Below are 21,900 nucleotides of genomic sequence, written 5' to 3'. Positions count from 1 at the left end.
GGTTGTTGTCTTGCAAACGTCCCCATCTGTTGACTCAGGGATCGAGACGTGGCTGCACGACCCGTTGCAGCCGTGCGGATAAGATGCCTGTCATCTCGACTGCTAGTGATACGAAGCCGTTGGGATCCAGCACGGCGTTCCGTATTACCCTCCTGAACCCACCGATTCCATATTCTGCTAACAGTCATTGGATCTCGGCCAACGGGAGCAGCAATGTCGCGATACGATAAACCGCAATCGGGATAGGCTACAATCCGACCTTTATCAAAGTCGGAAACATGATGGTACGCATTTCTCCTCCTTACACGAGGTATCACAACAACGTTTCACCAGGCAACGCCGGTCAACTGCTGTTTGTGTATGAGAAATCGGTTGGAAACTTTCCTCGTGTCAGCACGTTGTAGGATTCGCCACCGGCGCCGACCTTGTGTAAATGCTCTGAAAAGCTAATCATTTGCGTATCACAGCATCTCCTTCATGTCGGTTAAATTTCGCGTCTGTAGCACGTCTTCTTTGTGGTGTAGCAATTTTAATGGCCAGAAGTGTATATTAATTACATGGTTTGTTTTTGGCTGATTCAAATGGCTCTGAGCACTATGCGACTTACCTTCTGAGGTCATCAGTCGCCTAGAACTTAGAGCTAACTTAAACCTAACTAACCTAAGGACATCACACACATCCATGCCCGAGGCAGGATTCGAACCTGCGACCGTAGCGGTCGCTCGGCTCCAGACTGTAGCGCCTAGAACCGCACGGCCAGGTTTGTTTTTAAACTATGGTACGACTTCCGTGATGTCCCTGTAGAAGTGATCCATGTTCTGTTACTATTATTACTACTACTATTACACTACCGGAAAAAAGTCCACTCTTTTGTAAGTTTCAGATTCACTGCATATTTATTGTTGCATATGGAGTACATGAAATGATTACATTTACAGACCAATAGCACAATCGGTTCAGAGGTACCAGGCATCGACCCATGGTGAAACACCCATATTAGCACGTGGTGTAGCCTCGACGGGCGGCAGTGCATGCGATGACTCTGGCGTCCAGTCAGTTGATTGCACATGCGTCGAGTACTGTCCTGGGATACGCTATACAACGCCTGCTCGACCAGTTCACGTAGTTCTGTACGAGTTGTTGGCTGACGAGTCGCACGAGTCACTTCCCGTCCCACCATATCCCACACGTGCTCGATGGCAGACAAGTCTGGAGGTCGTGCTTGGCCAGGGAAGTTGCTGCACGTCTTGCAGAGCACGTTGAGTTTCACGGGCAGTGTGGCCGAGTATTATCCTGCTGGAATAATACATCACCTTCCCGTTCCAAGAACGGTAAAAGAACGGGTCTGTCAACAATGTGCATGTACCGACCTCTGGTTAATGTCCCTTCCAGAAACACCAAAAGAGATCGAGAGTTGTAGTTTATCGCACCGCAGACCATAAGGCCTCGAGTGGGGCCAGTGTGTCTTCGACGAATGCACTCCACGGGATAGCATTTACCAGGTCTGCGTCGTACATGCAAACGGCTACCACTCGTATGCAAGCAGAACCTGCTTTCATCGCCGAACACCATGGTGCGCCATTCCGTCTTCCAAATGATCCTATGGCTTTACGTTACTATTCTGGTGTACATATTGTAAACTGAAAGCGGTAACCGTTAATTATTATTATCGTATTAAATAACTAGAAATGAAGCCGATTGGGTACGATACGATGAAATAATTTATACTTCGAAGTACGAATTTAATTAGCGGTTTATTTTAAGATAACCTTTTGACGCAACCACATATGTTAACAGTGAGCCGACATATCTGTTTCGAAGAGTACCCCATCCATCCTAGCTAAAATATTCAGCAAACGGACAGTACTTATAACAACTTGGCGAAGTTCTTTGTGCATTAATTGACAGCTTTGCAACAGTCACGACATGCAACAGCCAACGAGAAATTTTTTCTTGTGAAATCCTGTTTGATATAGTGTAACGTATACTGAAGTTGAATTCTGCAGACTTCGACAACTGAACGAAAAAGTAGTCAGAAGTCAGAACTAGACTTTGTGTTCTGTTTGACCTAGGCGCTACAGTCTGGAACCGCGCGACCGCTACGGTCGCAGGTTCGAATCCTTTCTCGGGCATGGATGTGTGTGATGTCCTTAGGTTAGTTAGGCCTAAGTAGTTCTATGTTCTAGGGGACTGATGACCTAAGATGTTAAGTCCCATAGTGCTCAGAGCCATTTGAACCATTTGATAGACTTTATTGCTTAGTTTTGTAGGTCTGTGTATGAAAACAAAAGATTACCTCCAAAAGCTCTTATTGCGAACAAGGTTTCTTATAATGCATTCTTTAAGTACGGCTTTAAGAACTGGTCTGTTGCTCTAAAACGATTCAAATCTCATGAAGAAAGTAATATCCATACGTGTTAAGTCAGTACAAATAATTTAACGAAAAAAGGAATAAATATCCTGTCATCAGTTGGTAATTCTAGAGCAAAACAAATGCAGGCCCCTACTGTACGTTTAAGGAAAATTTTTAGTTCAATATTTTTCTTAATTTGCCAAGGATTGGCCTTACGCTGTCAGGTTCATGAGTCTTCTAATTTTATCAATCTTCTGAAAACACGTTCCGAGGATGTACCGGAACAGAAACTGTGGTATGATCAGACTAGTTACAGGTGGATGCCTCGTGAAATTATAGCATTGATAGGCATGTATCTTCAGAGAATTTTGATTCAACAAATAAACGAGTATGATTTGTAATCATTAATATATGAAGGAGTTATCCGATAGATCAATTAGAGAGCAGATGTCTGTGTGTTTTCGTACTGTTGACCAAAAATTTGCTGTTGATGAGTTGTTATGTGGTTTTTATGCGCTCCCATTAATTGATTCGGATACTCTGCTTGAATCTGTGAAAGATATTCTGTTTCTGTGAAAAATTGACGTGGGCAACGCTATGACTGTCCAGAAAACATTAGCGGTTGTCTGCGAAGATTACAGTCAATGATAAAAGAAATTGAACCCAGGGCTATTTGCATTCACCACTTGGTTGATTCCCTAAATTTAGTTGTTAAAGAGTCATTTATTAACGGACCAGTATTAAGTTATATTCTGTCAGTTCTCAAACATTTGGTTCCTATTATCCGTGTTTCGCCCAAGAGGCTAGGAAAATTCGGAAATCTTAAACAATTGCGTTCAGTGCACAGATAAGAAAGCTGGTGCAAAAGTTAAAGGATTTCTAAAACGTCTGCAAAAATTTGAAACTCTATTTCATATCAAGATGCTAATTTTCCTATTACAAAGAATACAAAAATTTACCTCAGTGCTTCAGAAAGTTTGATTGAATTTCCGCCGTACCCGTAATTCTGCAGATGCTGTTCTTTCTTCAGTAGAAGGAGCCAGAAATACAGGTACATTTTTATCACTTTGGGAACATGCCAAAGAAAAGTGTGATGCACTGCAATTGAGTCTCCACACTGATTCTCGCCCTAAAAATTGCCATTAAAATTAGGAGATGGTGACAAGATGTCAAATATTCGAGAAAAGCTGCGATTTCATTTTTTTAAATTGTGGATCAAACAAGAAGCAGCTTTAAAAGCAGATTTCCATCCAAAGCAGTGTCACACTTTGTCAAAATAGAATAGTTTTTACTAGGCAAAGAAGATAGTAGTTACGTTACTTCTTTTTACGCTGACGATTTCGACTGTATAGGACTGACTCTTGATAGAGATATTTTGTTGGATGTGATAAAGCGGCATAATGTTACGCTAGATAGCTTTGAAAGTGTCGTGCAATACTTGAATAGGACAGAGGACGACAAGTCTGTAGCTCTCAAGAATATCACACCACAATACGTGTGTGTAAAATTAGTGCGACGTCTTCAAATTATGCCTGTATCCATGTGTACTGCAGAGCGTCCGTTTTCTGCACTTGGAAAACTGAAAACTTACGCCAGAGCTAGCATGAACCAAGACCGGTTAAATGATGTAGCATTACTGAACATCCATTCCGATCTGGCAAGGGAACTGACATGGAATCTCTAATCATTCGGCGCCTATGGCTCTTATCTGTGCTGCGGTAGCTGTCTGAGCTGCCACTCCTGCTCTTACAAAATGACGATCCCGGCGGGTGTCTGTGCTGCATGGACGGCGTGTGAGGATGCTCTCACGACCACTGATACCAGCATCGTTGCCCAGCTGACACAGCACGTCCAACCTGTCTGGCAGTTCTACGAAAGGACCAACCTGCTACTCAGAAGATCACAATTTGACTCCTTTCGTACTCGCCCAATTGGCTGTCGCCAAGGAGCCCAGTTAGAAATCCGGCTGGGTCGGATATTTTCTCCGGTCAGATACCAGGTATTGTGTTGTCCTCATTATCATTTCATTATCAGCAGTGGAAGGCTACGGGAGACCACCACTGGACTCACTTCCCTAGACGCTCATACGGTGGACCTCTCTGACGAGGCTTCCCCCATGTCAAGATGTAAGGGATCCGTGATCCGACGAACACAGATATTAGTATCCGACAACCAGACCGATAGTGGACGGGAGTCGATTGTCGAGCGCTGCAGGAGACAGTGAGGTTAGTTCAAATGGCTCTGAGCACTTTGGGACTTAACTTCTGAGGTCATCAGTCCCCTAGAATTAGTACTACTTAAACCTAACTAACCTAAGGACATCACACACATCCATGCCCGAGCCAGGATTCGAACCTGCAACAGTAGCGGTCGCGCAGTTCCAGACTGCAGCGCCTAGAACCGCTCGGCCACTCCGGCCGGCAGTGAGGTTAGTGTCCAGTGGAAGCAGTACTGGGCAGACTCGCAAAAAAATGAAATAATGACGGTCGAGCTGAGTATGGTGTCAGTGGTAGATATGCCGAGTGAGTAGCAAATTGTAAATTCACCGGAGTGTGACAGATGAGCGCGTCCCCTTATCGTCGTGGGGTTGACCGTCATCAATACCGATTCGCGGGTGATATTAAACCAAAAGCGACAAGTGCCGAATTACGTGTTTCGCGTCAACCGCGTAGGCCAGCAACAACCATGGATTGCAGTGAGGATTGTTGTGAATGTTAACCATCATCATTGCGTGTGACGAAGTACTTGAAATCAGCAACCAGTAAAAAGATATAACAGTAATTAGACGTGTAAGGCGAAGGTAGCAACTGCCTCAGAATTTGTTTGTTAATAGAAAATACACTCCTGGAAATTGAAATAAGAACACCGTGAATTCATTGTCCCAGGAAGGGGAAACTTTATTGACACATTCCTGGGGTCAGATACATCACATGATCACACTGACAGAACCACAGGCACATAGACACAGGCAACAGAGCATGCACAATGTCGGCACTAGTACAGTGTATATCCACCTTTCGCAGCAATGCAGGCTGCTATTCTCCCATGGAGACGATCGTAGAGATGCTGGATGTAGTCCTGTGGAACGGCTTGCCATGCCATTTCCACCTGGCGCCTCAGTTGGACCAGCGTTCGTGCTGGACGTGCAGACCGCGTGAGACGACGCTTCATCCAGTCCCAAACATGCTCAATGGGGGACAGATCCGGAGATCTTGCTGGCCAGGGTAGTTGACTTACACCTTCTAGAGCACGTTGGGTGGCACGGGATACATGCGGACGTGCATTGTCCTGTTGGAACAGCAAGTTCCCTTGCCGGTCTAGGAATGGTAGAACGATGGGTTCGATGACGGTTTGGATGTACCGTGCACTATTCAGTGTCCCCTCGACGATCACCAGTGGTGTACGGCCAGTGTAGGAGATCGCTCCTCACACCATGATGCTGGGTGTTGGCCCTGTGTGCCTCGGTCGTATGCAGTCCTGATTGTGGCGCTCACCTGCACGGCGCCAAACACGCATACGACCATCATTGGCACCAAGGCAGAAGCGACTCTCATCGCTGAAGACGACACGTCTCCATTCGTCCCTCCATTCACGCCTGTCGCGACACCACTGGAGGCGGGCTGCACGATGTTGGGGCGTGAGCGGAAGACGGCCTAAGGGTGTGCGGGACCGTAGGCCAGCTTCATGGAGACGGTTGCGAATGGTCCTCGCCGATACCCCAGGAGCAACAGTGTCCCTAATTTGCTGGGAAGTGGCGGTGCGGTCACCTACGGCACTGCGTAGGATCCTACGGTCTTGGCGTGCATCCGTGCGTCGCTGCGGTCCGGTCCCAGGTCGACGGGCACGTGCACCTTCCGCCGACCACTGGCGACAACATCGATGTACTGTGGAGACCTCACGCCCCACGTGTTGAGCAATTCGGCGGTACGTCCACCCGGAGCAAGTATGGTGGGTCTGACACACCGGTGTCAATGTGTTCTTTTTTCCATTTCCAGGAGTGTACATATCAGTTTGTATATCGACCTTTGTGGTCTTTAATAATAGAATAACTTTTCAATCATTAACTATTCCGTCTCAGAACAACCGCACTCTGTTGAAATACCCCCGAAACCACAGCAGAAAAACCGATGGCCTTTCATCCATTAAGCACACGGTCATATATTCGTAACAATTAACTGTTTGGAGGCTTCGATAAATCACGCAAAACCCAATAAAGAACATAACGGGGGATGTTTCAATGACCTGCCGTAAGGCGGAACACAAAGTAAGTTAAGTAACTGGCTGTAAAGAACATGAGCGCATCTTCGTGGTATGGTTGCCTGCTTGCTGCACACGTTGGACGTCACACTGAGCTTTCTGGCTATGAACATTCCCTATTAAAGCTTAGACACAGATGACGCTCTGGTATCTATGCCACTAACGCTATCTGTTGGCGGGCGACGCTAAAACCATTATCAGTACATCTATTGTCGGGATATGCCGTCATCGAAACAAAATCGACGTCATCTTTCCAGGTGTACTAATTTTATTTCAGGCAGCGTACATCCCTACAGTCTGAAAATACATGCCGGAAATCGATCATGGCTATATATACTGGATTAAGAACAATTCCCACTGTAAAACCTGTCATTCGTTTCAGTTTGGTGCACATTTTAACACACAGAATAGTATTTGGGCAATTTAGTACCTCTAGTATTACAGGTAATTCTAAAATATTTCTGTTCGTTGATGACACTAGCTTGGTAGTTAAGGATGCAGTGTGCAACGTTGGCACTGTTTCAAATAGTGCAGTTCGTGACATAAGTTCATAGCTTGTAGAAAATAAACTAACTTTAAATCATAGTAAGACTCAGTTTTTACGGTTTCTGACACACAACTCAACAAAACATTAGGTCCTAATTTTACAGAATGGGCCTATAATTAGTGAAACTGAACAGTTCAAATTTCTAGGTGTCAGATAGATAGCAAAACTGTCGTGGAAAGCCCACGTTTAGGATCTTTTTCAAGGGCCTAATGCTGCCATTTTTACTGTTCGAACGGTATCACAAGTATGTGATAGTTCTACACGAAAAGTAGTCTACTTTTCTTATCCTCATTCGCTTATAACGTACAGTGTTATATTTTGGGGTGGCTCAGAAACGGGCGGTTGGTGGAATAAGTGGTGTAAGTTCGCGAACGTTTTGTCTTTCTTGACCATTGTTCATTGATATGGCTATTCTGACATTGGCCTCTCTCTCTCTCTCTATCTCTCTCTCCTTTCTCTCTCTCTCTCTCTCTCTCTCTCTCTCTCTCTCTCTCTCTCTATCTCTCTCTAATATATAATCGTTTCTTGTTAACAGTATCAGCTTATTCCCAAGAATTAACAGCTTTCACTCAGTAAATATTAGGCAGAAATCCGTCTGCATTTGGATCGCTCTTCCTTAACTCTTGTGCAGAATGGTGTGGACTATACTGCTGCATCTTTTTCAATAAATTACCACAAGAACTCAAAGATCTTAGCAGCAATCCACGCGCTTTCAAATCTAAACTGAAGAGTTTCCTCATAGGTCACTTCTTCTATTCTGACGAGGAGTTCCTTGAAAAATTAGGCTGATTCCTGTGTTATATTGTTGATTGCGTTTACATAAACTTGTGGATTGTGTTTTGTTTTGGTTCATAAACATTTTATTTTATCTGTTTTACTTTTATATTGTAATTTCGTATACTGACGCGTTCCGTGACCTTGGAGATTTGCTCAATTTTATCCTACGGAACTGGACGTGTAAAATAAAATAAATGAAGTGTCAGAGCGCTACCACAAGTCCCCAACCCTGCTGGTTTCGTGATATAGGTTTTTGATGGTTTGTCTTTTCTCCTGCCTACCGCCTTCGTAGCAGACGACTGCGCGACGCCGTGGAACGCGTGCGCATGCGTCGATCGCTGCCTGACATACACGGGCTGTTGTGCCTCGGGCCTTCGGACGGTGGAAGACGTTTATTAGCGATTTGACATGGCCGAGGGATCAGTTTAAATACGGAAATCGTTTTTTACACTTCGCCACTCGGAAAATTACCCGTTTATAATTTCGTGGCCACACTGGCATACATATTAAAGGCGGGCGGTTGTTTGGGAACGGTTAGCGAGGGCTGCGTGACAAGTTATGATAATGGCGAAATTAATTACTTACAAATAATTACCGGCGATTTCCAGCGCGACGTCCGCTTTACTACGGAAGATTTTACCCGTATTATTCGCGCGAGATTGATGGCCGTGCAATTATTCTTATTTAACGACGTGAGGTGAGAAACCGGGAGCCCGGAGCCTGCAATTAGCTGGGAAATGCAGCAGCCGTGGGCCCGACGCATCGACCATACGCCGGCGGTTGCGCTACATGGCAAAGCCTCGCGTCTGTTTTCCATTACAAGTTAAGCAAACTGTGTCGTAGCCTTATAAGTGCGGACGCCCACGCCGCGATTGCTCGCAGGTGTTGCGTGAGTGGAATATCGCAGGCCTCAAGTCGAACCCACATTCCACGGCTTATTCCGCAATTTCCGAAACACATCTGCCACGTAAACACTGGGGGAAGGATTCAAAATTAGTCGTGATGCATTTCAGCTTACGCATAGTATTTGAGTTGAGCACGGCGATTTGAGAGAGTGTAAGATTCACGTCCGCACTTTCCAAGGAATAGTAGACAGTGCCTATAGGATCTTGGATCAGTCATTAATGATGCAGAAATAGTTTTTATACGCACAGATAATATTACTTCATTACAGTTTACGAACGGATACGGAAAATGACGGATTGATGTGACGTAACTTGTAAATGAATATACCTTCAACCTTTGATGTAATTTAATAAAATGTTCTCGGAACTTCCTGGCAGATTAAAACTGTGAGCCCGACCGAGACTCGAACTCGGGACCTGTTTCATATCAGCGCACACTCCACTGCAGAGTGAAAATCTCTTTCTGGAAACTTCCCCCAGCCTGTGGCTAAGCCATGTCTCCGCAGTATCCTTTCTTTCAGGAGTGCTGGTTCTTCAAGTTTCGCAGGAGAGCTTCTGCAAAGTTTGGAAGGTAGGTGACGAGATACTGGCAGAAGTAAAGCTGTGAGGAGCGGGCGTGAGTCGTGCTTCGGTAGCTCAGATGGTAGAGCACTTGCCCGCGAAAGGCAAAGGACCCGAGTTCGAGTCTCGGTCGGGCACACAGTTTTAATCTGCCAGGAAGTTTGATATCAGCGCACACTCCGCTGCAAAGTGAGAATCTCATTCTGAAAATGTTCTCGGGTTTCCAACCGTGTCAGTTGCTTAAAGCTACACGCCACATGGCCACCAGCCATCATCATCCAGCACAGAAGCGCACAGTGTTACAAACACTGGTTCATTGTGCAAGAGTAATATCAGACGATAACCTGCCCCATGAACTGAGCCACCTACGCAAGGTTTTCAGGAATAACGACTACAGCGCCCATCAAGTGAAAGAAGTGATTTCTGAGAAATATCAGAATAAGATCATCGACGAAGAGCAGGAAAACTAACTTGCTTTACTGCTATTCTGTGGCTGTGTATCGAACAACATAAGCTGCCTGTTGAAAAGACACAAGATCAAATCAATCTTCAGGCCTCCAACGAAAATCCGTCAATTATTGAGACCAGTTAAAGACGTAGTAGGTCTCAGAACACCTGGAGTCTACGAAATACCTTGTGAGTGTGGCCAGAAGTACATCGGACAAACAGTGCGCACTGTGGAACAACGCAGGAAAGAACATGAGAGGTATTATCGCCTATGCTATCTAGAGAAATCTGCGTTAGCTGAGCATGTGTTAGAAAACGGTCACCACATAAAATTTGACGATACCACTGACGTGGTTCGCTTTAACGGCTTCTGGGACAGTTTAATAAAGGAAGCTATTGAAATAAATATTACCGCAAACACCCTGAATAGGGACGGTGGCTTCCAGCTCAGCGCTGCGTGGGATACAGCGATCGCGCGGTTGAAGAGGGCACATCGAACGCCGACTCAAAACATGCCCATATATGGCAATGTCACGGGCACCAGTGACGTCACAGCCGGCAGCTAGCGTATATAAGGGCGCACCAACAGCCCACTGGCAGTCATATCACTTGACAATGGCCAAGGAGTGCTCGGCCCAAAGCTCGTGTAGTTTTAAGCAATTGACGCGGTTGGAAACCCGAGAACATTTTATTCAATGTTGTCGCCGCGAGACTCTGCATTCATACATTTAATGTAGTTGATTCATAAGTTATCAGTTGCTATTAATATGGTATTAGTTAGTTATAAATTAGGACCTCTTTATGCAACTGACCAAAGCCAATGTTTGTTTTCCCAAACACGTTTCTCTTGCTTTGTTGAGGCCACATCAGTGACCTGAAATACATGTATCGCGTGGTTATAATTAAAGTGCAGCTACTCACAGAAATCCTTTGTCCGCTGTAATTGTCGTATGGCTATGAAACATGATAGATATTCTAAGGTGCACTCATGCCCGTAAATTAAGGATAATTGCAGAATGTGGTGCCACACATGGTGGCACTACACAAAACTGGTGCTAACAGCATAGGCACATAGGGAACACATACGACACAGATCTTTAAGTCCACGGTATTGGTGATAATTTAAGAAAACCGTCCCGAAACACATGTGCTACGAAACGCCACTGTTTCCTGCTCATGTACCCCGACATCAGTCTGGGATATGATCACCAAGCACCCGTACACAGACTGCACAACGGGTAGCATACTCTGAATCAGGTGGTCGAGCAGCTGCTAGGGTATAGCCTCCCATTCTTGCCCCAGAGCCTATCGGAGCTCCTGAAGTATCGTAGAGGTTTGAAGACGTACAGTGATACGTCGATCGAGAGCATCCCGGACGCGCTCGATGCGGTTTAGGTCTGGAGAACAGGCAGGCCACTCCATTCCCCTGATATCTCCTCCACGGTGGTAGCTTGTTGGGGCCATGCGTTATCATCCACAGGAGGAAGGTGGGACCCACTGCACCACTGAAAAGGCGGACATACTGCTACAAAATTCCGTTCCCATACACCTGACCTGTTACAGTTCCTCAGTCAAAGACATGCAGGGGTGTGCATGCACCAATCACAATCCCATTCCACACCATCAAACCACGACCTCCATACAGGTCCCTCTCAAGGACATTAAGGGGCTGGTTCACACCGGATGAAAGCCCGGCGAGAATTACTGTTCAGACTATATCTGGACCCGTCCGTGAATATAACTTGGGACCACTGTTCCAATGACCATGTACTGTGTTCTTGACACCAGGCTTTACGGACTTTCCTGTGACCAGGGGTCAGTGGAATGCACTTTGAAAGTCTCCAGGCGAATGAACCATGTCTATTCAGTCGTCTTTAGACTGTGTGTCTGGAGATAACTGTTCCAGCGACTGTGGTAAGGTACCGAGCAAGGCTACCTGCAGTACTCCGTGGCCACCTGTGGGCACTGATGGCGAGATATCGGTCTTATTGTGGTGTAGTACACTGTGGACGTCCCGTACTGTAGCTCCTGGACACGTTTCCTCTCTGCTGGAATCGTTGCCATAATCGTGAGATCACACTTTGTGGCACACAGAGGGCCCATGCTACGACCTGCTGTGTTTGACCAGCCTCCAGTCGCCCTAGTATTCTACACCTCATAACGTCATCAATATGTGTTCTTTGAGCCATTTTCAACACACAGTCACCATTAGCACGTCTAAAAACGTCTGCACACTTACTCGATGCACTTACTCTGACATGCACCACTGTGCGCCACTTTGCGACGACCGCAGGTCAAATGCAGTGCATGGTCATTGCCCGAGGTGATTTAAACCCGCAAACCGCCCACCAGAGCGTTGTTTCGCCATGTATCAGCGTTACCCTTAATTTATGAGCATGAGTGCATTAATGCAAAGCCCAGTGATTTAACTCCCAGATAATTCACAGAATTAACTGCTTCCAGTTGCTGACCTGCTATATTGTAGCTAAATGATAAAGGATCTTTCTTTCTATGTATTCGCAGCACATTACACTTGTCAACATTGAGATTCAATTGCTATTCCCTGCACCGTGCGTCAATTCGTTGCAGATCCTCCTGCATTTCCGTACAATTTTCCATTGTTACGACCTCTCGATATACCACAGCATCATCCGCAAAAAGCCTCAGCGAACTTCCAATGTTATCCACAAGGTCATTTACGTATATTGTGAATAGCAACGGTCCTACGACACTTCCCCGCTGCGCACCTGAAATCACTCTTACTTCAGAATACTTCTCTCCATTGAGAATGACATGCTGCGTTCTGTTATCTAGGAACTCTTCAATCCAATCACACAATTGGTCTGATAGTCCATGTGCTCTTACTTTGTTCATTAAACAACTGTGGGGAACTGTATCGAACGCCTTGCGGAATTCAAGAAACACGGCATCTGGGAACTCGTGTCTATGTCCCTCTGAGTCTAGTGGACGAATAGCGCGAGCTGGGTTTCACACGATCGTCTGTTTCGAAACCCATGCTGATTCCTACAGAGTAGATTTCTAGTCTCCAGAAAAGTAATTATACTTGAACATAATACGTGTTCCAAAATTCTACTACTGATCGACGTTAGAGGTATAGGTCTATAGTTCTGCACACCTGTTCGACGTCCCTTCTTGAAAACGGGGATGACCTGTGCCCTTTTCCAATCCTATGGAACGCTACGCTCTTCTAGAGACCTACGATTCACCGCTGCAAGAAGGGGGGTAAGTTCCTTCGCGTACTCTGTGTAAAATCGAACTGGTATCCCATCAGGTCCAGCGGCCTTTCCTCTTTTGAGCAATTTTAATTATTTCTCTACCTCTCTGTCGTCTATTTCGATATCTACCATTTTGTCATCTGTGCGACAATCTAGAGAAGGAACTACAGTGCAGTCTTCCTCTATGAGACGGCTTTGGAAAAAGACATTTAGTATTTCGGCCTGTAGTCTTTCATCCTCTGTTTCAGTTCCATTTTGGTCACAGAGTGTGTGGACATTTTGTTTTGATCCACCTACCGCTTTGACATATGACCAGAATTTCTTAGGATTTTCTGCCAAGTCAGTACTTAGAACTTTACTTTCGAATTCATTGAACGCCTCTCGCATAGCCCTCCTCACACTACACATCGCTTAGTGTAATTTTTGTCTGTCTACAAGGCTTTGACTATGTTTATGTTAGCTGTGAAGTTCCCTTTGCTTCCGTAGCAGTTTTCTAACTCGGTTCTTGTACCATGGTGGCTTTTTTCCATCTCTTACGATCTTGCTTGGCATATACTCATCTAATGCATGTTGTACGATGGTTTCGAACTTTGTCCACTAATCCTCAACACTATCTGTACTTGAGACAAAACTTTTGTGTTGAGCTGTCAAGTACTCTGAAATCTGCTTTTGTCACTTTTGCTAAACAGAAAAATCTTCCTACCTTTTTAAATATTTCTATTTACGGCTGAAATCATCGATGCAGTAACCGCTTTATCATCGCTATTTCCCTGTTCTGCGTTAACTGTTTCAAATAGTTCGGGTCTGTCAGTCACCAGAAGGTCTAATATGTTATCGCCACGAGTCGGTTCTCTGTTTAACTGCTCAAGGTAGGATTTTCTGCCAAGTCAGTACTTAGAACTTTACTTTCGAATTCACTGAACGCCTCTCGCATAGCCCTCCTCACGCTACACATCGCTTAGCGTAATTTTTGTCTGTCTACAAGGCTTTGACTATGTTTATAACGCACTTAAAAAAATTTCGCTGGATTCTTTGTCCCTGCCACCCGTTATAAACGTTTGAGCCTCCCAGTCTATATCCGGCAAATTAAAAACTCCACCCAAAACTATAACATGGTTCGGAAATCTACTCGAAATATTTTCCAAATTTTCCTTCAGGTATGCGCCACAACAGCTGCTGAGCCAGGGGCCCTATAGAGACATCCAATTACCATGTTTGAGCCTGCTTTAAAAGTGACCTTCACCCAAATTATTTCACATTTCGGATCTCCGTCAACTTCGTTCGGTACTATTGCACTTTTTCTCGCTATAAGCACGCCTCCCCCTTCACTGTCCAGCCTGTCTCTGCAGTATACATTCCAATCTGAGTTTAGAATTTCATTACTGCTTACATCTGGTTTCAGCCAACCTTCTGTCCCTAGTACTATGTGCGCATTGTGATCGTTTATTAATGAGAGCAGTTCTGGGACCTTTCTATAGACGCTCCTGCAGTTTACTATTGTTGTTGTTGTTGTGATCTTCAGTCCTGAGACTGGTTTGATGCAGCTCTCCATGCTACTCTATCCTGTGCAAGCTTCTTCATTTCCCAGTACCTACTGCAACCTACATCCCTCTGAATCTGCTTAGTGTATTCATCTCTTGGTATCCCTCTACGATTTTTACCCTCCACGCTGCCGTCCAATACTAAATTGGTGATCTCTTGATGACTCAGAATGTGTCAGGGAGACACCACAATTATGAGTATAATATAGACAGTCCCAGGTGCTAACACTTTGTACACATTTAAATTTTTTACATACAACTCTTTCACTAATAAGAAAGACTAGCTATGAAACCCACTATGCATGTAACGTAACACATTTTCAGATCCCTCATTGATAAAAGAACTGTAGAATGTACACTGACTGTGCAACAAATTAAAAATTAACCGACATTCAAGTACAGCAGTATATGCTTTGCTAAGAAGTGTGATGAATTATGGATTTCTCCGGTTGCACAAGTCACTCGATACAATATGTGTTGCTCACTTACCAACTCAAGTGTCATATTTTCTTGTTAAGAGGAAAAAAAACACTACCATTATGAATGTAATGGAAAAGAAAACAATCTTATGTGATAACACTTCAGAATGTACACAATAAAAATTAAATTTTCACATCTTGCAGTGTAATGAAGAAACTTTATAAGCCAACACAATTTTAAGAAATAAAATACATATCTTTGTGTCTTTCTTCCTTCCTTCTGCTGCAATGTGTACAGAGACAAGAAATTTCATTTCATTAACTTCCAAAGCTCCAAATACCATAGGTCAACCAAAAAGTCTTCAGAAAAGCCTAATTGTGACCATAGTGTGTTGCAGAAGCAACACAGTGTACACTAACTTTCTTACAAAATGTATTAATAATGTATCAACAGCAACAGCTCTGTTGGTGTTGGACTAATGAAATTTAAGCATTGCAATATATGCTTTGACAAGGGATTTAATGAATTACATACTGTACTGCTTGTGTAAGTCACTTGAACACTATGGGTTGAAAACTTACGGTGTAGTACAGCATAAATTTCATTTTCTTATCAGGGAGGACCACAATCATTACTGTAAAACAGAAGCAGAAATTTGTTTGTCCTAGTACTTCAAATAAATTTCATCTTTTGACCTACCACTCTTTTACCAATATTTAACATAATCTTCTATCCATGTATGACATTTTCAGTGTCCTGAGTGGTAAGAGTTTAGAAAAAAAAGTTAATGCAATTTCCTTTTGTTTTAATAATAATAACACAATTACAATTACATTCATATGGGTCATTCCATGTTAAAGAGACTTTGTGACAAAAAAATTAAAATGACAACATTACAAATATAACCTTAAAAATGCCAAGTTAAAAGTACATTTGTTCATTGCAAAATAAGCATGAATATGAAAAAATGAAATATCTACCTTCAGTAAGTGTTTAAAGTGCACTACTCTATGGCACCACAGAGAGGTATGTTTTATGCTACTTCGAGATGAGTATTAGTTGTGTTATCTATGGCTGATTGTTCTATTGTTGCAAAAAAATATTGAAGTCAACATTGTTATAGCTCATAACAATTCTTTTTGTTGAGGTAAGCTAATTGGATTTCTTTATTTTGTTAGTTTTATAATATATATGCAGCTTGTAACACCTATAACAAAAAAGATACAAAAGTTTAATTTCTAATCTAGTAAATTTGTTCTGTACAATACCTTTCTGTAAAAGTGAGGTTATGCACATGTTTTTTCAATATCATATCATTACATGGCATTTTGAAATCTTATTTAACACTCTTAGAGCTGTTACCGGTGTTACTAATTTTTGTTTCTGGTATTACTTAACACATGCGTAACACCCATAACTTGAATTGGAAGGTTTAATGCCACCTTCATCTTTAGTAGGCCTAGGCCCTATATTTAAATTATAACCAAAGGGTATTATTATGAATGAAAAAAGTTTTTTTTAACTATGTTTATTACATATGAAAACAGTTTTAAGCATTAAAACTAAAATTTTTATTCCTCTGCATACATTTGTTTAAGCACTACACCTAAATTATAAAAGTTAATTAGGGCATTAACATGACTCAACTGACATTCTCCTAAAAAGTTAATTAAGCCCAAAATTCTTCAGATTACATATAGTTTACGTTTTCCATTCTAACTTTTCCAAGAACAACAATATTGCTAACCCAAGTTTTAAATTTTATATAGGCCCAGTAACCTGCTTATTGAGGCAAATTCTGGTCATTCATAAGAGCCTATGTTTAACAATGTCTTTTACTTTTATCTCTCTGCACAGTGTTATGTTTATTCATTAATAGACCTACATTATCAGGATTTCTAATCTTTCTCTTCAAATGGACTTTGCAGAGAATTATGCTTTAATTTCACAAGATGAGGTACAGAGTGCACACTGGGCGCATTCACAAGTAACTATTTGCACTTTTTGGATTTGGTTTGCAAACCATGAAGTCAGATCCTATACAGTCATCAGTAACGAACTTTCACACAGAATATATTGTGTGGACTTTTCTCAAAACTGTTATAACAGAAATTAAAAAAGCGTTTCCTAAAGTTAAAGAGTTCAAAAATAAATATACTTTGTCCGATCTATGTTATTTTGCGAGAGACTTTGGATTGACAGTTGAGTGGAATTTTTTTGCCAGTTCACATGGTAAAGGGGCCATGGATGGCATTGGAGGCGCACTGAAGAGAAGTGTGTGGACAGCTGTTAGATCTAGGAAAGTTATTATTAACAACCCAATTGACTTCTATGACTACACTCTGAAGAATTTTTCTAAAAGTAAGGCACTATGGGTTGGTAAGATAACAGTGGAGCATAACATTCCTATTTTGGATGAAAGGTGGAAAAATTTACAAGCAATTCCTCAAAATCCAGGGTTGCCATCACTTTCAGCCTTATAACACAACTGATTTGCTGGTTTCAAAAACAGGAGAGTCATTAATGACAAGGGTGTCAGTATTTATTACTGAGGAGGCCAAAGTTAAAACATTACATGCAAAAAGATGCAGTGCAGTTCTGATGATTCTGCTCAGGAGACTGTTTCACTATCTGAATCACAAGACAATGTTGGAAGTGCTTGTGAGTTAAGCCTAACTAATAAAATTGAAAAGTCTGATTTAAAATTTGGGTTATTTGTCTTTGTTGACATTCCAAGTGACAAAAAGAAACCAACCCTATCCAAAATTCAATACCGTTTCTTGGGAATCTGCCAGAGTGAGGTTGATGAAGAGGAGGTTGTGAAAATACTGTTTCTGAAGTCAGTAGGAAAAAGTAAAACACTATTTAAACTAGATGAAACTGATGTTTGTTTTGCGAAATTCAGTCAAGTACCATCTAAGGTAACAACACCAGAAATCAAACAACAAGGTTACTGTTTGTACTATGAGTTCAATTTTGAGTTGGAGGTTGCTGAAAAAGATTATTAAATGAAGTTTTTAAACCTATCAATAATAAGAAAACATTTTTGTCATAAAATTATTAGGCCTACAAAATGAGGTAAATGTTAGGTGAGTAAGGATATCTTGGCCTAGTTGTACTATAAAACTGTAACAAAATTTTTTGTGTAATAAATAGCTTTATCCTTCAAATATGTTTTCTTAAGTACATACTTTTATTCCAAATAGACTACAATACCAATTTCCTTGTTATGCAATTGTAATAGGTAGATTTATTCCTTCAAGAATCAAATCTGATGCATCTATGTAACACCAGTAACACTTAACATAACACCCGTAACAGCAAAAAAGTATATATATATGTACACTGAGTTATGATGTCCAAAAAAATAAAAATTTATATTTCAAAATAAAATTTGGGGCAATACCTCTTAACAGTTGTTTTACAAGAATAAAAGTTTCGGCAAGTATGCAGAAATTAGAGAATTTCCTAATTCATAACAGGGGCCAGGTCTACTTTTGGTAACACCTGTAAAACTAATTTTTTGATTGATAACCAGGTGAACAATAAAACAATTCCAGTATCAACATTTCTAACATGAAATATAATGTAAGCCTTAAAAGTTTTCAATATTAAATTCAATAAATATTTTTCATTACATTATTTTTCCTGATTTTAAGGTGTGTACATGAAACACCTGTAATTATGGAATTGCCCATATATTTCTTAACTAAATGTCTGTACTTTCCTCTTCTTTTTAGCATTACAACATTCATTAAATTTTTTCACATAATCATTGAGGAGAATATTTGTAGAAACAAGTAAGAGCTCACTTAGTACTCTATCTTTACAGTGTCCTTTTTTACAAGTGAACTGTGGTAGGAAGAAACCTAATGTGTTTACCCTGCTAGTAGTCAAATTAATTACAAGCTCTCTCTGATTGCCGTGTCTCAGGAATGCTGTCTCCCTGCTACTTTCAATTAGCTTCTGTACTGTTATGTAGTTGTACATGACAGCATTCACCATATCCAAGTGTGGGTACAGCAGGCCTCCCCTGTCCATAGCTGCTATTAAAGTATTATTACAAGCACTGTTTTCAGGCAATGCTCCCCTGTCCAAAACCATGACTGAAGCACAAAATTCACACTTAAGTCTCTTTAGAGCAACCCGAGTACAATATCCAGATAAATATGTAAGGAGAGGAAGCAGTTTCTCCACCTCCTTCACATCTGTAGGTGAATACTCAATGTGAATTGTGTCACTAACAGTAGATATCGATGATCCAGTAGTGGTTTCCAGATCAACTGGAAATGTAGGGAGATTTTGTTCATCAGTATCTGTAAGAGAAACAGTTATATTCCCAAAGAAACTGGATTGCAATGGAAGGAGGCGTTGAAGTCTTATCTTACATTCAGTTTCAAAGACTTGTCTCTGTGATACTAAGTATTGTGAACCTGCATATGTTCTGTAATTGCCAAACCTTGCCTCAAGAGCATCTGTCTGTATTTTACCTGGCAAAAAGTACTTGAAGCCAAGTTCATTAATACAATACTTGGCCATTTCAATTAGACCATGAGTGGTGTTTGATAGTGCCCAGTGGGTGTCTCGTGTAAGGCAGTTGTACTTTAACCCCATCTGGTCCCAAACATCTAGCCAATTCAAAAACTTATTCAGAAACAAGAAATTATCCTCATCTCCTGTCATAGTCAGTGGATGCTTAAGTGAATTTTTCAAACGTTCACCTTTGTATTTTGTTTGTACATTCACCACTGACCACCAGTTTTCAATTAAAGTAACAAAATCTGCAGTACTCTGATATTCATAAAGGTTGTGTTCCTCACCTAAAGTGAGAAGCCCCTGTACAACATATGGATTGAAAACATTTAATGCATATTTTACATTCTGCCTTTCAAAATTTGATGGACAGAAATTTCATACACAAGCCGTAGGAGTACTTAATGATTGTTTTACTTTCCAAGGCATGGAGTTTCTTCAGAGTAGAAAATGAAGCAAGTTTTAATGCCAAAGTTTTGTCCATGTTTTCAAAATTGGGATATGTGAGGACCTGCTGGGCATCTTTCTGGTTGATCCAATTGTTCCGAATGCATTTCAACACATGCACACTATCAATGATAAAAAATAATGGTGAACGGGGGTCTGAAGGATGGGGATAAACCACACTCTTTTTTGGTGGTGTTGAGAAATATGCCACACATTTTCTGTTTATGGAATTGTTATCAGTCACAACACAAATCACTTTAAAACCAATACTGTGCAAGCCTGTTATAACATTTTTGACATATGTAAAAAGATCACATGCCTGAAGAGTGTTTACAGGAAGAATATGTACAACTTCTTTAAATGAAGACAGAAGGCTCTGGATCATGAAAACATATACAGAGCTAGCTGCAGTGGTACCATTTAATGCAGTTCCTAAAATATTGCCTCCCTTATAGTCCAAGTATGGTTTGATGTGCATCTCATGGTCCTCTGTCCTTAAATAACTAAACTTCTGTTTAACATAAGCAAGAAAGTTATCTTCCACCTATTCCTTCTGAGGGCTTGCACCAAACTTTAAACATATCTTCTGAAGTGTACGAGGATGTGGCACAGACATGTAATGAGACTTTCTCATAAACCTATATGCATGTGGGAAAATTGAAAATAATATGGCACAAAAAACAATGAATTCAGGAGAATACCTCAAGCGTTCTTGGGCTACAGGCAACAGCCATTAGAAATTCTATATTTCTCTCTTTTACTTCTGTAACTTTACCAACGTTTTGCAACACATCACAGATTATATTAATGTTGTCCTGTGTAATTTGAACATTGGCACCTATGGACAGTAGTAGTTCCAAAATATTATTCACTTGACCAATATCCTGAATCTTTTTCGGAAAAATGTGACTCCCTAAAGTTTTTAAGGCTGTTTGTTATTTAAAAACATTTATCTCTAAATCACAAGTTATACAAGCGGACAGTGATAAAAATGGCACAAAATTTGAAGTGTCAATAAAAGCAAATAACACACATTCCTTTTTCTTAACCACAGTCCAACATTCACTAAATGTTTCCCGTTCCAAACAGTCCATAAGCTCGCTAAATGTTGTGAATCTTCTCCTTTCCTCAAACATTTTATATGTACACAAGGATTCAGATATTGCAGCAGACACAGCGCTGTTGTCCAATCTTATTCTCCTTGCCTCTGGGTCTTCTCGTTTATTCTGTACCACTGTCAGGTATTGAGGACAGTTGGGAAAAATTGATGGCACAGATTGAGCTCTAAGTCGCGGTGTGTAGAGTGGAGCCACTATTTTCCGTCCAGTTGTCTCGTCAAAGCACTCTGTATGTTTCAGAACATCTTCTTTTGGAAAGTGTGGTTCATTTACCTGAAAATAATTTCGAAAATAATGACTGAAGTTGAAGGCTAATTCGATTGTGTTAGAGCTCATACACATTGTACAATTATTTTCAATGGAAATCTTTGCTACAGCCTGACTTGTCACAACACAGCTAACTGTATGATCTTTACTCTGAAAAGCAGAATTTGCCTCCATGCAGGTCAAATAAATCGTGCCTTCGAGTAAATAAAATATAATGTAGAAAACGCGATTTCATCTATTCAAGTGTGAATACTAGTTGCTGAACTGACCGGTCAAAATTCGTTTACTACGTGAGACTGAAGACACAAAACCAGTAGTGGTGCCTGGGTACAATATCGTACAGGTCTTCAAAAGGTATAAATAAAGAATATAGAACTATAAAAACTGAAAACATGGAACGCTATCGGATTTACGTACTTTGGAATACTTGGTTGGTGAAAATGCATCCCTGTGAATGGCGGCAATCCACTTACGACGAAGGTTTTCGTCGT

This window comes from Schistocerca piceifrons, chromosome 4 (genome assembly GCF_021461385.2).
Source record: "Schistocerca piceifrons isolate TAMUIC-IGC-003096 chromosome 4, iqSchPice1.1, whole genome shotgun sequence".
Taxonomy (NCBI): Eukaryota; Metazoa; Arthropoda; class Insecta; order Orthoptera; family Acrididae; genus Schistocerca; species Schistocerca piceifrons.
The sequence above is the reverse complement of the archived record's forward strand: the minus strand, read 5'-3'. Positions refer to the sequence as shown.